Genomic DNA, 19,157 nt, shown 5'->3' with positions numbered 1-19,157 from the left:
CCAAAGGACACGTGCCTTCTCTTACATTTCTCTCATGTTTCTCTCTAAATAGTTCAAAATTCACTTGACTCCTTGCCAGCTCTGCTTCACTCGTATCTCCTTTTTATAGACACCTATAACATAGCTTTAAAATTGGAACATAATTTCACCAAAAGAAACTGATTAAAGAATTTTCATAAATAATATATATTTTTAGTGTAACTTCGTTAGCTGTGTGAATTTATTATGAGGTCAGCAAGTTTGGATAAAATTTCAGAATTTGAAATGAGTTAAGTTTGTTTGAAATTCTCATTGAGAAAGTATGTGTGTGTGTGTACATACATGTACACACGTGGGCATTTTCTTATATCACTGTATAAATAGGTAATAAACATGGATGCATCTTAGTTCAATTTCAAAATTCTTGAGTACAGATGCATACTAAGCTGTGAAAACTAAAAACAATGATTTTGTCCTTTAAAATAAATTTTATAATAATATATTTTCTAGATGAAACAACATAGAATATTCTAGGACAAATGTGATAAACGTATACTGATGCATATTCATGCATGCATTTTTTCCACTGCTTTCTTTAAAACTGAAAATTTTGAACAGAACATTAAATACATTCTTGCTACTCTGAGAGATAGGACCATTGAAATGTTGAAAAGAATATTGAATCTAAATAAACAAGTCAACAGTTTAAGTTAGAGTCGGATATCAGAATAAGGGAAAGAATCTTTTAGAATATAAATGATTAAGTTGAAGACTGAACCTTGAACTCAATGGATAACACAAAAATCACTGCTACCAGGTGTGTGATCATTACAATACCTCCAATTGAACACTGGGTGGCAATGTTTACCCACTTTTTTATTTTACATTGTCAGCAATTCAAAAACTATCATAGGACAAACTGAACTTTCTGGTTTTCAAGGTTATTTGTGGGTCCTAAGACACTGAGAGAAAATCCTTTCTTTTAAAAGTGTTCTGGTTTCTTTGTTTTGCACACACAAGAGAGCTCTGTAGCCTATCCCTGAAATACTGTTCTCAATCCATTCATTGATCCTAGCAAAGAGGGACATGCTACAGTGAATTAGCAGTGGATCCAGAAAAAAAGAAATTAGAATTTCTAAGGAGTTAGAAAAAATTTATATAATATATGGCAATGTGAAAATACCTTGGCATTTTTATTCTTGTGATATAAGTGTTGAGGGGTGACAACAAATCATTCCAGAATCACAGTCAGTATGGTGAGCTTCTCTTTCTGATTTTGATGGATGTTTCGAACAATTTAATAGAGCAAGTCAGATTAAAAATTAAAAACACATGGATCAAAACTGTCAAGACCAAAGAAGTTCAACTTTCTTCCAACTAAATTTCCTGTAGCCATCCTTACATTCAGATCCAGCTGGCCCAGGGAAGGAAGCTAGTCTTCAGCAACTTCCCATTTCCTTTTCAGGGCCCCCTTCCCACCTCACACAAGGAACAGAAAGAGCCACTGTTGCCTTCTGGAAAGTACTGGGAGGCTTCAGGAGATGGGTTGTTTCGCCTTTCTGTTGAATACTTCCTGCCAGTGGCATCACAAGTATTGACTGGCAACGACCCAAGAGTTCCTTGAAATGATCCTAAGTACTAACTGAAGCTCTTCAGTAGAACTCCAAAATCATTGCCTCCATGAGAATTCTAGCTGGAAAGGATGTGATATGTTGTCACACATAGGATTTGTTTTCACATTGTTAGTAGGTTGCTTTAGACAAAGTCAGGTTGAATATTGTATCATTTCCTACCCTAGAAATAAACTTTTAATAAGTTATTTGCCTTCAATGCATTCTCTGCATTTATTTTTTAATGTAACCGTCATTACCTTTTTGTAGCTACCGTGTGCCCTTTGAAATGGGGAGAAAAGATGACAAAAAGAAAAGAAAGGAGCTTCCAAACTTTTCTATCCAAATTATAGCAAAAATGTTAATGAGAAAAATAGAGGAAAACATTTTCATCCTGGTTGGTTTAAGGGAATTGATGACTTCAAGGAGTGTATACATACTATAGCTAACTAGAAATAAGAAGGGAATCTTCTACATACATAGCAATTGCTCTTCCATAAGATAGAGTGCATTATGGAAAGGAGGATGGAAGGAAGGAAGGAAAACTCAGCTGAGTCAGAGCTCAAATCTCTATCCTTAACACAGATATAATTTTCAAAAGTAATAAAGATACAAACAATAGAATTAGCCATGTTGAAATTGGAAACTTTTCTCATTATGGCCTTTGGAAAATATCATTAATAAAAAAAAAAACTACATGAAGATGAAGATTAGGGATAAATATGCAGACTTCTGCTTCCAGCACTTGATGAAGCCACCTCACCATAAACAAGTAGAGAAGAGACAAAATTTGTGGCAAAAAAACAAAGAATGGAACCTGGAATCCGCCAGGGTGACTCTCCCTTGCATTCACTTCACTTGCCCACCAGAGTTTATCCCTCAGTTACATTTTAGTCTCATTATCCATTGTTTTATTATAATTTTATCTCTTATCTACATACCACGTGTAGACAGTATATTAGTTTTCCCTTGTTTTAAACTACTTAAAGTAAACATAGAATCGTGTACTTATTTTTAATTTACATATACATTAAGTTTTTTTAATTTCCATTGATTCTGTATTTAGTTTTCTTGATATGTATACCTCATAACTTATTAAGCTATTGATCTCTTGATGAACAGCAAAATCCAAACAGAAAGCAAAACTTTCTTTTGGATTGACTTATTTCAGGCATGTGGATGAATAAGTGTTTTTGCAAGACCCTTTGTGATATTTTGTTCGATAAAAATGCAGTCACACATCTCTTTGCTACTTTTCTGAAGGAAGAGTTTTTTTCTGAACGCCTTCTACGAATTTACAATGTATCCCATTAGTTAATATTGATTTATTAAACAAGGTCAAGTTGAGTATCCTTTAAACGATGTCCACTTAACCATGCATATATTAGTGTATTTGTCTCTGAATTCGTGCTAAATGAAAAGAATATGGGTCCAAGAAATACGTATCCTCAATAATGAGTATGTGCTCTCAGGCTTTATCTGTAGCCTCTTTTCCATTTTCATGGTAAAATACAGGAAGACAAAGGTAATCATTGGTAGGAGTTGTGATAATGACGCTTGAGTACATGAACTTTCTATCCTCAAACAAATCCATAGGATTCTTGGCATCGTCCCCTAGCAACATCTGTCTTCTTTGATCGTAAACCAAGCAGAGAAATATGACCCTTGACCTGTTTCCATAGGGCTGGCTCAGCAGTGAGGAAAAAATATATATCCATCTAATTATTAGTTCTAAAATTAGAGAATCCATTTAAATTAATTATAATCTAATATCTTAGCATTACATCATTTGATTGATTTTTCATATCCTGAAAGTCTAGGTATTCAGCATCTCAAAGTATTCCATGTCCTTTAAACTGTAAGGATATTTGAATTTTTAAATTTCATTTTATTGAGGTATAAGTTAGAGTATCTCCTCAAGTTAAAGGGAACAGTTTGGTGAGTTCTGACAAATATATAAAATCTATAACCACCAGAGAAATCATGATACAAAACATCTTTATCAATTTCATGAGTTCTTCCATTAATATCCTTGCTGTTGTTGTTGTTGTTGTTCAAGGATCCAATAGAGGTATATTAGTCTCTTGGGCAGCCATAGAAAATAACATAAACTGAGGTGGCTTAAATAACAGAAATTATTTCTCACAGTTCCTTAAGAGAGAAATTCAAGATCAAGGTGACAGCCAGTTAAGTTCATCCTGAAGGATCTCTTTTCACGGGGCCTCTTCTTCGTGTCTGCGTGGAGATAGAAAGACAGCTCTCTCTTTCGCTTGTTATAAGCCCACCAATCTTGTTGGACTTGACTCCACTCTTATAACCTCTCTTAATTTTAAGTATCTCTTTGGGGCGCCTGGGTGGCTCAGTCGGTTAAGCTTCCGACTTTGGCTCAGGCCACGATCTCACGGTTCCTGGGTTCCAGCCCCGCGTGGGGCTCTGTGCTGACAGCTCAGAGCCTGGAGCCTGCTTCCGATTCTGTGTTTCCCTCTCTCTCTGCCCCTCCCCTGCTCACGCTGTGTGTGTGTGTGTGTGTGTGTGTGTGTGTCTCAGAAATAAATAAAAACATTAAAAGCATTTTAAGTATATCTTCAAGGTCGTATCCACTAATATAGTCATTTTAGAGGTTAGGGTTTCATAATATGAATTTGGGGTATACAATTCAGCCCACAGCACCAGGTTATCAGTGTTCTATAGAACCAGTGTTCTATAACTGAATTTTTTTGTTATACCTCTGCAGGCTCCTCTGGTCTATGATATTTTTCAAATTTGGTTTTGATTATGGGTTTTGAAAGGTGATATTTGAGTCTTTTTGTTTATTTTTCTTTTTTACGTATGAATGTGATTTCGTTCAATTGGTTTGCTAAAAAGACTATTCATTCTCCATTAGAGTACCTTGTATACAAGTAAATATATACTTCTGGGTCTATTTTTGGATTTTATACCCTGTTCCATTTACTAAGTGTCTGCCCTTATGTTCAACCCACATTACCTGATTTCAGTAGCTTTATAGAAAATATTAACATCAAATATTTTAAACATCCAACTTTGTTATTTCTTTGAAATAGTGTTTTTGTTATTTTGTTTTCTTTGAAGTTTTATTAAAATGATCTTCTTAATATCTACAAAATAAGACTACTTAGGTTTTGAATGTAGTTGCATTGACTCCATATATCAGGGCAGAATTGACATTTTAACCATATTGAGTTTTCCAGTCCCTAATCAAGGTAATTCTCTCCAACAAGATGCCATTTTTACGATAACTCTATAATGTTTTGTAGTTTCCGTTGTACTCTTTTGCACATATTTTTAAAACCTTTCCTAACTATTTTGATGCATCTATAAGTGATAGTTTTAACTTCAGTTTGTAATTGTTCACGGTAGCAAACAGAACTGAGTATTAACCTTGTGTTCTATAACCTTACTCACCTGCCAATTCTAGTAGCTATTTTGAAGATTCCCCAGGATTTTCTACATAGAAAATCATATTGTCAATGCATAAAAGTAGTTTTATTTCTCTTTATCTTTTTCTCTCTCTTTTAACAACTGAAGGCTTTTATTTCTTTTTGTTGTCCTGCTGTACTGGCTAAGACTTCCAGTAAAATGTTGAATATAAGTGGTAAGAGTGGATACCCTGGCCTTGAGATCTTTGCTATAATGTTACCTGGAGATTTTTCAGAAAGAACTTTTATCAGATTGAGTGAGTACCTTTAAATCCCTGGTTTACTGAGAGTACTTATACCAAATGTGTGTTTAACTTTGCAAAAGGCTTTTTTTTCTGGATATAATAAGAAGATCACATGTATTTTGTTTTATAGTCTATTATTACAGTGAGTTGCACTGATAGATATTCAAATGTCAATAAACTACATTTCTCAGATAAAACCCACTTGATCATAAAAGTGTGGTCCTTTAATACATACTTAGGATTTGTTTGCTAAGATTTTATTAAGGAATTTTTGCATTTATATTTATGGTTTCCTTTTTGTATAATGCCTTTGTCTGGTTTTGGTTTCAGGGTATTCTGGGCTATAAAATGAGATAAAAATGTTTCCTCCTCTATAAAAATTTTGAGAGTTTGTGTAGAATTCTTATGATTTCTGTCCTTATCAATTTGGTAAAATTTATCGCTGAGGCAATCTGGCATTTTTTTTTCCTTGTCAGAGGCATTATTTTAATGATAAAGTCTATTTATTAAATATATAAAAGAGAATGCTTTGGATAAACTATATTTTCTTGAATGAATGAGTCTTGATAGCTTTTATTTTTTTAAGAAATATATTCCTTTGATCTAGTTGATCAAATTTAGTGGAATAGAATTATTTATGATATTCCAATTTATCCTTTCAAAATTTGCAGGATTTGCCATTTGTGGCCTTTAATATTCCTGATGTTGTTACAGTGTATCTTCTCACTTTTTTTTTTTAACTGGCTAGTCTGGCGAGAAGTATATTACTTTTTAAAAATGTATTCAAATAAGTTATTGAAAAGCTGAAAGCAGCTTAGGTAATTGATTTGAGAGATTTCTTCTTTTTCTTTCTAAGCACTAGTTTAGTAACATCTCATGAATTTTATGTTGTGATTAATTTCCAAGCATTCATATTAAATGGGAAAAATATATAAAAACATGTAATACATATATTTTCTTGTGATTGCTTTCCTGAAGTATGAGTTATTTAAATTGTGTTGTTTAATTCTTGAATATTTGATATTTTCCATATATGTGTCTGTTTTTGAATTGCAATTCTATTTCTTTTTGGTCATAGAACTTAATATATATGATTCCAATAACCTTGTATTTACTTAGCTGTGTTTTATCACCCAGAATATATTCTACCTTGGTGAATATTCTAGGTACATTTAAAAAATGTGTATTTTGCTATTGTTAAGTAGAGCATTCAGTAAGTATCTACAAAGACCAGTTGTTTATTGCTGGTGTTCCAGGTTTTCAGAGTCCTACTTACTTTTTCTCTATTTGTTCATCAATTATTCAGAGAGGAGTGTTAAAATCTCCTACAGTAATTGTAAATTTATATATTTCCCCTTGTATTTCTATCGCTGTTTCAGTTACTCTAAAGCTCCATTATTGGGTACAAATACACCTTTAGGATTATTATGTCTTCCTGATATTTTGATTCCTTTATCATTATGAAATATACCTCCTCATCCTTCGCAGTATTCATTGTCCTGAAGTCTATTTTCTCTGACATTAGAATGGCTGCTACAGCTTTTTTTATGCATGTGTTAATAGTATTTTTCCATCCTTTTGTTATTATCTGATATTTGTCTTTATATTTAAAATGATTTTCACGTAGCTGCATATAGCTGGTTGTAGTTTTTCATTTGATTTTTTGTTTTGTTTTATTTATTTAATTATGTATTCATTCTAGTTTTAAGTTTCGACTTAAATTCTGATTAGTTAAAATACAGTGTAATATTAGCTTCAGGTGCAGAATTCAGTGCTTCCTCACTTCCAGACACCACCCAGCGCTCACCACACGTGTCCTAATCACCGTCATCCATTTAGCCAATCTCCTGCCTGCTTCCCCTCCAGCCACCTCTGTTTGTTCTCGACAGTTAAAAGTCTCTTATGGTCTGCCTCTCTCGTTTTCCCTCTATGTTCATCTCTTTGATTTCTTAAATTCTGCGTATCGGTGAAATTTGATGCTTTATGTGTTTATTGAAACTTCAGATCGTTTATATCTAATTCAATTACCAACATCTTTAATGCCGGTTTAAATCTACCCCCTAGTAATTGTTTTGTCTCAAGTGTTCTCAATCCCTTTCTTATTTTTTCCACTGTATTATTATTGTTATTTTTACTATTAGAATACTTTCTAGTATTTTGCTTTCATCATTGCATTTTATTTTTTTTAATTTGGTCGACAATTTTTTTTATTTTATTTCAGTTCTAGTATATTTTTATTTTTTAGTTGCTGCTTTAGGATTTTATATATATGTATTTAGCATGCCACAGTCTATCTTCAAATAATACTATACCATTGCATGTATATTTCTATAATCTTATAACTGCAAACTTCCATTTTTCCCTGTTCTCTCTTATGTAATGGTTATCATATATACTACTTTTATTTCTGTTATAAATTTGCAATATACTATTATTACTATTTTAGATAATTCCTTATCTTTTAAAAAAATTAAGATATGAGAAAAATATGCATATCCATAACTCTGTCTACCCTTCCGGGCCTTCATCATTCTTTTTATTGAGTTACATTTCCATATCTTATCATCTCTCATGCCTAATTATCTCTTTAATATTTTTGTGTATTTCTTGATAGTGTATATCTCATGGCAATAAACTCTCAGTTTTTGTTTTTGAAAGATATTTTACTGAGTATAAAATTACAAATTGACTTTCTTTTTCAGTGCTCCAAATATGTCATTTCATAGTCTTTTTATCTGCCAATTTCCCGATGAGTTTAGATTTTATTTCTTTATTCATATATTCCTTGGCCTGTTATGTGGCTTATCTTTTGCACTCTCCAGAATTTCCTTAATATTTTATCTTTGTCACTGTTTTTCAGTAATTTGATTACGGTGTGCCTTGTGATTTATTTCTCTTTTATTCTTCAGTGATCTTCTGGAATCTACAAGATTATTATTTTCCTTAAATTTAGATCGTAGTTGGCCACCATTTCTTAAATAAACTCTCAGTTTATGTAAATATAAATACATCTACATTCTTTTTCCTTCTCACACCTTTCCTTCAGGGATTCCAGTGTCACAAACATTAGACAAATTGACGTTTTTCCCCATTTATCTTTGTTCATTTTTCATCAGTTTTTCTCCCCTCTGTGCTTCATTTTGTATACTTGCCCTTTGCTATGTTTTTAGTTTATTGAAGTTTTCTTCACCAATATCTCATCCACTGCTAATCTCATCTAATATATGTTTCATATCAGATACTGATTTTTTAACTCTACTAGTTTTACTTGTGTGTGATTTTTTCCTTATATCTTCAATTTTTGCTCTCATATTGCTTCTGTGTTCCTTTACTTTCTTGATCATTTAGAGCATTTTTATACTGATGTTTTAATGTACTTGTGTTCAAAACTGTGAAAGGAATAAGATCTTACCACACTTGGAAGCTAATAAGTTGGTCTGTCACAGTTTTATGTACGATTGCAGAAGACATGATACTTACAAGGCAAAAACAATGGACATTTCAGTACTTACAAAGATATCATCTACCAGAGTATCAGCATTTTCACACTGGCTCTTTGAGCCCCAGTGCCTAAAGGTGGTGCGAAAAGGATTTTTTGTATGTTTTCTATTACAGAAGAGGAACCCTGAATTAGAGAACCTGAGTCTCTTCCAAGGGACTATATGCATTCCTTTTCTTTGCTTTAAGGGAAGACAGTGTTTTAATTATTTTGGGCTTTGAGGATGGCTGTGCTTTGCTGTGGAGGGAGGCACCATCTCTGTCTTTCAAGGCTGTAAGAAAACCTACCATTTGCTCAGAAGAGAGAAAGTGTGTCTATCATGAAAGCTGTTATCTTTACAAACATCACTGAAAACTTAGTCAAGAACAAAAAGTAATCTGTGTGTCTTACAAGACATGCAGTCTATAGGGAAACAATCAAGAAGATAATTACCTCTCAATGCCGCCTTCAGTTCCATTTTCCTGTAACTGATAGAACTATACAGTGAGTTTTCTTTTGTCTGTGGATCATATTTTCCTTATTTCTTGAATGTCATAAAATTTTTTATGTGGCGGAAGGGGCAGAGAGAGAGGAAGACACAGAATCTCCCACGAACTATGAGATCATGACCTGAGCCAAAGTCAGACGCTTAACCAACTGAGCCACCCAGGTGCCCCAAATGTCAGACAGTTTTTGATTGTATGTGAGATATTGTTAATTTAAGATACTTTATTTCATTGTATTTTTTAACAAAGCGTTGACTTCAAGTAGGCACACAGTTAAGTTTCTTGGAATCAGTTTGACCCATTAGAAACCCAAACGTTGTTAGACAAGCCTCAGAGCAGTCTACTCCAGTTCGAGTTTAGCCAAACTACTGAGGCAATGTTCTTCTCAAGATTCTTCCCAATGTCCTACATGTTGAGAGACTTTTTCATTCCAATTGATGGGAACACGAACTATGGGTTGCTTTGTTTGAATTCTGGAAACTGTTTACATTACTGCTTTCTTTTATTTCTCTTCTATTTTTATTATTTTAGAGATAGAGATAGAGAGTTGGGGAAAGGGGCAGAGGAAGAGAGGGAAAGACTCTTAAGCTGGCTCCACACTCAGCACAGAGCCTAACATGGGTCTCAGTCTCACACCCCTGGGATCATGATGTGAGGTGAAATCAAGAGTGTAATGTTCAATGGACTGGACCATCCAGGTGCCTCTATATTACTGCTTTTTGATGGTTATTTTCTGGCTTCAGATAAGTTTCCTCTCATGCATGTTCAGATTGGAACACAGCCAAAGGCTCAAGGGACCCTCTGAAGATCTCTGAAGCTACTTCCCCCCTGCCCCATAAACTCTAAGTGCCTTCACCTTCATGAACTCTGATCTCTGTCTCAACGCAGATTTTGCTTGGTCTTTTTTTCTCTCTGTGTGATGACCTGAAAAACTGTCTGCAGGCAGTAAGCTGATGCAGTTTTAGAACTTACCCCATTTGTTTTTCTTCCCTCCATGATCACAGTTCTTTGCTGTCTGTTTTCAATGTGTGACAACTTTTGTTTCATTTCGTTTGTTATTTTCTAATTATTTGAAGGAGGAAAGTAAATCTACTTTCTGTTACTAGATCATGGCCTGAAGCAAAAGAATCAGAAAGGTTTTGTCTCTTATGTTTTATCTAACACCCATATTTTGGAACAGGGTGATTTGCATTCACTCCAGTATCTGTTTGCAAGCCTTTAACTTCACATGTTTTAAGTTTATTTATTTTGAGAGAGACAGAGAGAGAGGGGGAGAGAGAGAGAGAACGAATGAGCAGGGGAGGAGCAGAGAGAGAGGGAGAGAGAGAATCTCAAGCAGACTCCATGCTGTCAGTGCAGAGCAAGTGGTGCTCGAATTCACAAGCCCTGAGATCACGACCTAAGTGGAAATGAAGTCTTAGCTGTCCAGGTGCCCCTAAATTCACATTTTTAGTATGACTTACTTGGGCTTAAAAAGCAAATCCATGGGCATCATAATCTATAAAACATATTTCTAGACATGGGTGATATTTATTATTTTTATCCAGCCTCCCTGAGGCATAATCAACAAATAAAATTATAAGGTATTTAATAATTTGATATGCAAATATATGGTGAAAAGTCTCCCCCCATTGATTTAAATAACACATCCATCACCTCATACATTTACCTTTCTTTTTCTTTTCTCAGTGAAAACATTTACATTCTACTCTCTCAGCAAATTTCAATTATATAATACAGTGTTATTAACTAGAGTCACCATGTTGTACATTACATCCTCAAACCTTTTTTGTGGTATAACTGAAAATTTGTAACCTTTTTCCAGCCATATTTCCCCCTCTCTCAGTTCCTGGAAACTACTTCACTATTCTCTGTTTCTGTAAGTCAACTTTTTTTTTTTTCCTTTTTAGATTCCACATATAAGTTATACCATGCGGTATTTGTCTTGCTGATTTCATTAGCATAAGGTGATATTTAAAATATACATCAATAATTAGAATGGCATGAACACTGAATAATCAGAAAGATATCAACCATCAACAAACAATAGGGTTATACTGGTGTGTTCCTGAGAGCATTACTTTTAATACACCTTCACGCATATGCACACCTGCACATATTTTTATTGTAGAATTATTTTCTACATTAGAAGTAAGAAGAAAAACATCTAATAATCTAGTACATTTAAATACACATTAACATGTTACTTTTTAACTTGTTTTTACATATATATCAAACACAATATCAAGTTTGCAGAAACTATCAAAATCACTTTTTTTCGTTGCTTAAAAAGTCATTTTCCAGGTTCTGTGGTCACTAAAAAGGTAATTGTTTCTGTTTTTCATATTGTGTTTTTAAAGTTATGAAACCTGAGATTACCAGATTGGTACACTGGGGTTCTGTGTCCCTTAAGTGTCTGACTTTTGATTTCAACTCAGGTCATGATCTTGCGGTTGTGAGATAAAGCCCTACATAGAGCTCTGTGCTGGGCATGGAGCCTGGTTAAGATTCTCTCGCTCCCTCTGTCCCTCTGCCCCTCCCCCCCACTTCAAAGAGAAAACCACCAGAGATCTTACCTTTCAACAACCTAGGAGTGATTATGAATATCAAGATGAAACAAATATGATTCAATCAACAAAGGGGCTAAGAATGCACATGGCTCTGGAATGACAAGGGCTAAAGATATTTTTTTTTCTTAATGTGAAATAAAAAAATAGCTTGTTTCATAAAAATTGTTTATCTACATGTTTTTCATTTATTTTTTTTGCCAATTCCCTTTACACTTTCGTGTGTTTTCATGTATGCAGCCACATCTGTGTCCAAACATTAGGTATAGTTATTCCTCACTTAAAATGAGGATGATATTTATTCTAAAAACAACTAGAACTGTGATTTCATAATAGCTAAATTTGTAAAAAAAAAAAAGGCAATATTTTTAATCAGTAAAATATTAAAATATATTGGCCAATATGAAACAAAGTGACCTATTTATAAAATGATGCTTATTGTTTCCATAGAGAAGCCTACCATCTCCATAAGTTCACATTTTTTGTAAGTGGAAGTTAAGATTTATGAAATAAAGAAAGGCAATGTCACCAAACTAAGACCTATTGGCTGGCTTCCAGAAGGTCAGTAGGGTACAATTTCCTTGATGATTTTACCACTGTCAAGAAAGCACATCTAAGACTAGCAGCCTCAAAATATAATTTCATTAGGATACATGGAATGCATCCATCTCTCCAGAGTCATCTTAATTGAATTGCGTTCACAAAACTGATCCATAAAATGAGAATTGCTTTTTTGGCAATATAGCCATTCCAGCTGTAATCCAATATATATAACCCTAAAATATCTGTAAAGCATTAACAAAAGCAATAGTTTGTACTATTGGAGCTAGCTTGGGCTGTCTGGGCAGGCAATTCAGCTTGGGTGGTGATTATCATAATGGATCTTTAAAATGAACAAGAACAACAACAGAGTGGAAATGCTTACATCACTGTAGTTACTACATTGCTGATAGATACTGAGACAGTGAGGATGGAAGGGAAATTATTGGCCTGTCAGATTGGCATTAGGAGGAAGGGAGTTGTAGGCTACACTCTCAGTGACTGAAGGCTGAAGATGCTTCACTCAGGAGCTGGCGCTTGGGTTTAATTGTCTTAACTGCAGTTGAAAAAACTCCCACTTCCCCGGCTAGCAGGAAAGCTGTGGTTTGTGTTTTGTTTTGTTTCCCCTCTGTTCTCAATAATCTGGCTTTCTTGCCTAGGAAAGTTATCAATATGTGAACTAAGACAACTACCTATGATACTGGTATTTTTCTCCATGTATGAACTGTATGTATACACTGTGTTACATGCACATGCTATGAAAGAAAGGACTGAATAAAAATAAATACAACCTCACGATGGTAGGAATTTGCTCATTGATGGGGCCAGCTCCATTCTGTATCATTTAGAAAATAAAAATTGAAGAAGTAAAGTTATGCTTGGTGTATTATAATGAGACACGTATGTAAAATACATTATTTCATAGCATCAAGCTAAAATAATGCTTTGTTCTCTATAGTAGGCCTTTCTTGCCAATGGGGTATTTTACACAATTTCACTGGTTAAAACTTCATTCTAAAGCTTTATATCAGTGCCTATTAAGTTTTCTCCTGTAACACCTTTTTCTGTGATGTCAGGGCTTAAGGGCACCTGATTATGTTGATACATTATTTCTTATTATATCCTAATAATGCCACCCAAGTTATTCTCAAGATCCACTTACCTGAACTTATTTATATTATTTAATTGAACTTGAGTATTTACATTTTTATACATGCATCGACTGAAATTTTAAATCTAAATCAGGTTTCTCACCATTAACATGTTGGGCAATCATTCCTTGTTGTAGGGTCTGTACTGTGCATAAGATGTTTAGCCAAATCCCTGGCTTCTACCCACTCTATTCAGATAACGCCTATAATAACGTCCCAGGAATACCTCGCCTCCACTTGTGACAATTAAAATTGTCTCCAGATGTTGCCAAAGTTTCTTGAGGGTTAATAACAACACAAGTTGAGACACTGCCCTAAATGGGAATACTAATAGTTAAATAGTGAATTGGTGAGTTGATTTTAACTCCCACTTTTCTCCACATCTATCTTATAGCACCTAGGAAGAGGAAGGACTAGAAAGCAGAGCCTTTGCCCCCCTTCAATGACACATCTTATAAAAGAAGGAAGAAACTTGAAAATAGGTGGATGTAAGTTTGGGTTAGTGATTTTATAAAATTCCTATAGCTGCATCCCTAGAGTGTCAGTTACTGCTTCTGTATTCAAGGTTTAGCTACATTGATGTATATGTTCATAGGTTTTCTGTTCTTCTTTTAGAATCTATTTTGCTAGTACATATCTATGATAATGCCATCAAAAAGAATTTATCTTACAAGATTGAAAAAATAGATATTATGGGTACAAATCAGACATCCACAAAGATCAGTTTTTACAAATATTGTTATCCAATATATTATTTTTCTGTTAGATGTAATATAACTCTCACTAAAAGATAAAATAGTTGTATTGAATGCTATCTTGGAGAAATCTAAATACATATTAAAATAATAAAAGTTATGCACATCCATAAAGAATACTGTTCAACAGTGCTTAAATTAATATTTTTCAATGTCACGTCAAGTATAAAAATTTCTATATATAATCTTTATCATTCAAAGCTGATAAGAGATGTTTCTTTTAAAATTGTTCCCTCTTTCCAACTGAATATTTTGCTCTATTTTGTATAAGGGTAGACAACCTTCATAATTTGAAGCAAAACTGACGTGAAGGTAAAACTTTGTAGAATCTAGTTCAATTACAAGTTGAGTCTTTTTACACTTTAACTGGTTTACCAGATTTCTTTGTTTCATTGTGTACCATGTGCAATACACAAATATCCAACTGCTAACAGAGGGGTTCCAGATTATGTTTGTTTTCTTTTGCTGAAGTTTCTTTTTAAAAACTTTCTCTGCCTCAAGTTCTTTGTCTTTGAAGTGAATATAAAGGTATTTGGCATTCTCTATCATGCAGTAGAGAAAAATAATGAATTTTATGATCATATAGACCAGTCAGATGCAATGTACGCTGATTACTGTGTCTGTGTGTACAAGCATCACTTATTTATTTTAATATTAGTGACTTCATTCCTCGAAGCAGGCATATAATGATCCTGTAAATATGTTATAAAGATATATTTCAGATTATATAAGATTGCTAATGTACTTTCTCATTTTTCCCCATTTATTTTCATGTGCAAATATGTGTGGAGTGCCTAGTGTTTGCCAGGCATCAGTTAGAACACTTGGAAAAATCAGAGAATGAAGATCAAAACTCTATCCTTGGGGATCTTACACAATTCTCCATGGTAGCCTCTGGCTCTCACACAGTGACTAAAACCAGGTAATGCATATTTATGGAAAGATTGAGCTTAGCAGCCAGGCTTGGGAGAATTAGGCGTATGGAAAGGAAACTCTATTTCATGATAGGCAGAGCATCCTTCATATTTTCTGTAGGAGTAACAATAAATTACTTAACATCCACAAATGTTGCTTTTTACTTTTAAAATTGAGGTAACCATATATATTTTGAAGATTGCTCTGGTACCTGCAGTAATGGATATGGTAGTCGGCATGGAACCACGCAGTGAAAGAAATACTAGTTTCCCTTGCAGTGAAAGAAATACTAGTTTCCCTTCAAACCACAAGAGACTTACTGAGAAGAAACTGAGGGTTGATGGAGGTGGGTGGGGAATGGGCTAGATGGGTGATGGTTGTTAAAGATGGCACTTGTTATGGGAAAAAAAAAGGAAAGACAAAGAAAGGAAAGGAAAGGGAAAGGGACAGGGAAAGGGGAAGGGAAGGGAAGGGAAGGGAAGGGAAGGAAAAGGGAAAAGAAATACTAGTTCCCCTTAAACACTTGGTTCTCACAGATTTCTGGGCCCCACTTGCAGCATTTCTGAGGCAGTAGGTCCTGGATGGGAACTAGTATTTCTGACAAGTTTCCAGGTGCTATGATGACGGTACCCACTTTGAGAACTAGTGCCCTGGACAAGCCCTTTTGTAGGAGAATTTGTGTCATCCACACATATCAGATTCAAATGCAGAACTTGTATTATCATCTGTGAAAAAAAAAAAAAAACCCCAAGCAAATAAATATACTTCTTATAGTATCTTCTACTTAATTGACATTTTAATGTATTAGTTTTACCATGTATCCTGGAATCTACTTAGTGGTAAAATTAATATACCACTTTATTTACATATTTCAGGAAGGCCTACGCCATCCTAATTCTAGTGCTCTTCCATTTAGGACAAATATAAACTCTGAAACAAAAGGTAACAGATAAAGTTAGAAATTGTATACTTATGCTTTTACACTTTAAATTATATTTAACATTTTTTATTTCTTCCCATAGTTTTCTTTTAAAATCTGTTTCCTTTGCAGGCTTCACTGGTAAAATTGTATTTGATAATACAGTTATAATTTTAACTTGAAGCTATAATGAAGTTAACATAGTTTAGATTTACGGTTGGACTACAGGAAAACCAACTACCTAATTACGTATAAAGTACATTTCCTTTTTCTTTTTGGTTTTGCTGAACGAAGGACACAGCAATATTTTGTCCTGGTACATTTCCCCGCGAATTCCTATGTCCATAACCTTTTGGTTAGGACTAATCCAATTCTGCTTAGAATCTTTTAAATTGTCTGATAATCTAAAGGAAAATCCCACTTATATGAGTTATCTGCAATTTCTGTAATATGATTAAACTATGTAGGATGTCAACTTTTTCTTTTATTACATCTTTTAATTCCCTTACATACTTTTAAAAAATCAGATCATATTCAAATAGATATATAAACACAATCTTGTTAGAGTTTGGATTCAATTTTAGCCCCATGATTTTGAAAATGTATTTGATTCCACTTCAGAGGAGATAAATAATTTCTATCTTTCATAGAAAATTAGTTTTCCATTGTTGCTCCAATATTGCTTTCATGCATATAAATCTGCAAGAAAAATAATTATCATCAAGTGTGATTCAGAGTTCCATAGCCAGGCGATCATGAGCAAAAGGCACTTCTGGGGTAACTGTGGGAACTATATGCTTTTATTTAGCTCTGCCTATATTCTGTGTGACTGAAAAGAGAAGTAAAATTACAGATTTCTCCTACTTAAAAGAAGAAAAATGTTATAATCAAATCAAGGTAACTTTTAGTGGAAAAAAAACATTGGATGAATAACATACTTTTCATTACTTCTTTACTGTTGAATTCTGGACAAAGCCTCTTTTCTAGCTGTGAAATTAAAGTTTCACATAGTGTTCAGCTACCTTGTTGATTCATATAATTAATGTATGCCAACCATACCCAGTATTTATTTTACCATAAGCACTCTCCCCTCCTCATGAAAGAATAAAGGAATGTACCTGTTTAATATAATATTTCAATAATAAACATCTAATCCGTGTGTTCATAAAATAGAACAGAAGCAGAACTAGAAAAATGTTGCCTCATAAATGATATGCAAAGCCCTGAAGATAATTTTAAATGCCAATTTTGAGTTTTCTGACACATTTCTGAGATCTGCCCTTAGTCAATAGATTTGATTTGTTTCTAAAAATAAAGAAAAAATAAATACCATAACAATAAAAATAAAAACAAGCCACAAGCTGAAGGGCTAAAAGAGTCTAAATTTTAAGAGTATTATGTTTCAAACTAATAGGGTAAGAATAATTAATACCTAGCTGATTATTAGGGTCTTTAAAGGTTGTTGTGTAAGGCATTCCTTTGCATCTTTGTGCCACAAGACCAAGAACATATTTTCCTTCCAAAGTCCTCATACATTTCATTAGCATCTTTCTCTTAATTCTTGAGTTGTCCCAGAAGGCTCATTAGGTTGGTCTTTTCTGGAATCCTACCCCAATGTTGACAACTCCTTTGAAATGAAGTGTATAGAGCTATGCTCTATTTTATGATCTGTTTTCTCCCTTTTCAGTAATCATAATTTTTAAATGGTTTGAAGGTCAATGATTAAGTCTTTCCTGGCAATGCAAATTTGAGGTCATGTAATAATTTTAAATATTCATGAAGATATGACATACGATGCATTTGACATTTAAAATAAAATGTAAACTTGGGGAAAATAACCATTATAAACTCAAAAATTTCCACAAATTTAAGCTGTTAGAATTTTGAAATAACTATATTGTGTTTTCATTTGTCCTCAAATTACATGAGAAAAAATATAGCAGGCCTGAAAAAGTGATGGCAACTTCACCAAAAAAAAAAAAAAAAAAAAAACCCAGGGTTTATATAAAGTCGGTACAGACCTAATTTAACTCTTGTACCTACATCTAAAGTTCCCAACACTCATTGATTTTCTCCAGAACTTGCCTTCATAGTTTATTGCCTTCATTTATTCACTCAATTCTTTTTCTGCAATAGCTAAGCCTTGTCATTTCTACCTATTGAAATCCTATTTATCTGTCAAGCTTCAGCTAACATGTCACCTGCAAAGAAGGATTTTGCAATCTCCATCCCCTGGTAGTGACCAAGGGTTGTTCCATTCTTTGAACTCCCATGGTATTTTTATGCCACTCATACAATGGGTTACCATGCGTTCTAGTCATTTGCAACCCCTGAAGATTGTATGCTTCTTGAGGAAAGATATTATTCATTTTTAGCCCTACTAAAAATGTACACTGAACAGCTTTTGGTAATCTATAAATTCTTAACAAAGAAGTATAGGTAAGAATATGAGCATTCCATAGTTCCTTCATAATTCAATAAAGAATAAATTTACTCATTTGTTAAACATGTATAATTTCTTTGCATATATTGAATCACTGCTTTGTGATAGATTGATTTCACTGATGTTTCTAAGTCTTCACCCATCCCTGTGTCCTAAACTTTCTCTATCACTCACCTGACTTGGAAGCTTCTGCCATCAAGCGTGGGTGACTTGGCTCTACTCCACAAGTCTATCATCTCTCATCAGATATTCAGGCATGCCTTGGGCTAGGTTAGCCAACTCCCCACACCACAACATATAAGGAATCCAGCCAAGATCAATAAAACCATTTGACAAACATTCCAGATGTGTTAGCAGTAAATACTTCTGAATGTTTACCACCGTTTTTCTCTGATGCTCTTCTGAATGCTCTTCCAATCAACCACAGGCATGAGAGTATGTCTTGGTCAAAAGTACTATGCTGTGTAATTTTGGGTACAGGCATCTATGCATCATCTATACGTTAAGGAACCACGTAAGCAATTTTAAGATCATATTAGTGGACTGATTAAGGTTTTCCGGAACAGTAACCTAGAAACAAATGGGTTCATGAGACTGCTAAGACAAGATGAA

Source organism: Hyaena hyaena, unplaced genomic scaffold (genome assembly GCF_003009895.1).
Source record: "Hyaena hyaena isolate Hyena2069 unplaced genomic scaffold, ASM300989v1 scaffold_1060, whole genome shotgun sequence".
Taxonomy (NCBI): Eukaryota; Metazoa; Chordata; class Mammalia; order Carnivora; family Hyaenidae; genus Hyaena; species Hyaena hyaena.
Note: the sequence above shows the minus strand (reverse complement) of the source record.